Source organism: Papilio polytes, unplaced genomic scaffold (assembly GCF_000836215.1).
Source record: "Papilio polytes unplaced genomic scaffold, Ppol_1.0 DF823943.1, whole genome shotgun sequence".
Lineage (NCBI taxonomy): Eukaryota > Metazoa > Arthropoda > Insecta > Lepidoptera > Papilionidae > Papilio > Papilio polytes.
The window spans coordinates 1,306-3,718 of NW_013525261.1; the positions used below are offsets into that span (position 1 = coordinate 1,306).

A 2,413-nucleotide genomic window follows, 5' to 3' on the forward strand; every position below is an offset into this window, starting at 1 on the left:
TACTAATATTAAAAATTCGAAAGTTTAAATGGATGGATTTTTGTAAGAATTTGTAGTCTAAACCGCTGCACAGACCTCGATGAAATTAGGTATAGACGTAGAAGATAGTCTGGACGAACACATAGGCTACTCACGTTTGTTTTTTTTTAATTCCACGCGGACGAAGTCGCGGGCGAAAGCTAGTATATCATATCTGGGTTAAAATATAAAGATTTCTTCATTATTAGATGGCATGCTAGCGACCATCTGAATTCTCTAAATTATCATATTACCCATAGACATTAGCAATTGCAAATTCGTTGCCTATACTTACTGGTGAGACACTTAGAAAAAAGATATTTCGCTTTTTCATACGACATTTCCTTTATCGAAGGGATATAGAGACTAGAATTTAGTTATCGGCACAAATTAATGAGACAAGACTCAAAATTATTTCATCACAGACTTAGGGCCTGTCCTACCAAATTGTAAATTGTCAGATATCAATCCAACGTGTAAAAAGTTGATGGAAATATCGAATTTTGATCTGACAGTGACGTCATTTTTAAGCTATCTGAGCCTCTATCAGTGGTGGGACAGGCTGTTAATTTTGCTGTGTGGTCTTGATTTACCACTTATGGCCGTTCCATAGCCTACTAATGCCGCTATTTGAGATGCCCAAAAGGCCTGGATCAAAACATACCTTGTGCCATCCTTTCAGCGGCCATTTCCTTTTCTTATGCAGATAGCCGTTGAAGACTTCGGGTCGCTTTTCAAACCGCTGGCCATCTTTAAGTCCTTCTAGAACCTCCCATTCGCTACCGCGACGACGACTTCTGTGTTGAGGACCAAAATTCCTTATTTACGTAATTGACAGGTACTAGTTGCTTACAAAATTTCATTTGAAATCGTTGAATACTACATTGAAAGATCTACAAGTCATCATTGTCCCCCCCTATTCTACTCTTGTAGGGTCAGCACAACAGATAACTCTATCATCCGTCATCTCAGTCATCACTCCCTTAATCATGTCACATTTCACGCAATCCATGCAACTCTTTCTAGGTCTACCAGGTGTACTCTTCACAACTCGGATATACGAATCAAAACCAAAATTACTCACCCTCTAGACTTGGTCTGTCGTGCGGGCTGGGGCGGAGCCCGGGGCGCGCGCTCTGCACTGTCCGCGGACAGCGAGGCGGTCTCGCCCGAGCAGTCAGAGTCCGAAGGCGCCCGACGGAGCGCCGCAGCCCTACCGCCGGCGCGACGACGAGACCCTGGAAAATAATTTACTTTATAAGGAGTGGTGAACGAGAGAAGAAGGTTTATCAGGAGGTTTATTTACGCATGTATAGCGGAATTCAATAGATATAAGATTCATACATGACACTAGTTAACAATATAGTTTAATAGCCTTAAAAATAAACGCGGTATAAAAATAAAAGTGTTTTATTTTATTTATTTATTTTTATAAAGTTAACCTTAGGAATAAACTGAGTATAAGCAAATATTAGTACAAATTTTGCTATGTTTAACTTTATATCGTGTTTATTTGTAAGGCTGTAAAAGTTTTAGCATTTTAATCGACACAATCATTACATCAAATTAAATTTTGAAATAAGTGATAAGAGCCTTATAAAGATAAGTTTGTTTAGATAGATTTGATATAGTTTCTGAAAAGTGTAGTCGGCATATATCTATTTTTCAAGAACCGCATTTGATATTGTTTTATCTGAGATATTTTTTATTTTGTAATAAAATTTAATAACCTCGTCTATTAACATGTATCGGAAGTCTATTGCGGAAATATGTCGTTTAATAACCTAATACGGTATAGTAACTCGTATCCTGTTGCGGTCAGATTTACTTGTCTATTTTAACTCATAAAAGTAACATAGAGAATATTGAAATTTCCTGTCAAGTAATACGTCATTACCCTTAAATATTCATAATAATTTAACCACTTACCTAATTATAAAATACACTTGTATTCACAACTAGCTGTTCCCGTGCGACTTCATCCGCATAAAATTATGAAAATTTTATTTTGTTGTTTACATGTGTCAAATTATCAATTGCAAATGTCAAAATGACATGACGATGACAACCTTGCTTCCTTGATGTTGGCAGCAACTTATGGTCTCCCACATTAGGGTTTTTATCCAAAATATTAACCCCCTAAGTTTAGTGGCGAAAATATATAGCCTAAAGCGTGACGTAAGTGTATGGCTTTTTATTAAAAAAAATTATTCAGAAATATGCTGTAATTGCTAACATCTTAAGCAACAAAGAAGTGTGTTTATTGTAATAGTATAGAAGTATAGATATACATTAACATTCGTTTTAAACTATGACGTCATTTATTACGGTCGGTATCTTTAACAGTTAGCTATCATTGCTTCAAATTCAAGTTAATCTCAGCAATTTACAATCG

The 2,413-nt window shown here is 36.2% G+C and overlaps 1 long non-coding RNA gene across 1 annotated transcript in view; it reads right to left on the reverse strand.

The window, feature by feature from the left end:
- Positions 1-1,250, reverse strand: part of LOC106101770 — a 2,294-nt gene extending 1,044 nt beyond the window's left edge. The window contains exons 1-2 of the long non-coding RNA XR_001225539.1: positions 1,103-1,250; positions 683-815 (exon numbers count right to left, since the gene is read on the reverse strand). This is a non-coding gene — a long non-coding RNA (uncharacterized LOC106101770). The remainder of the gene's footprint in view (positions 1-682; positions 816-1,102) is intronic.
- Between the last annotated feature and the right edge of the window lie 1,163 nt (positions 1,251-2,413).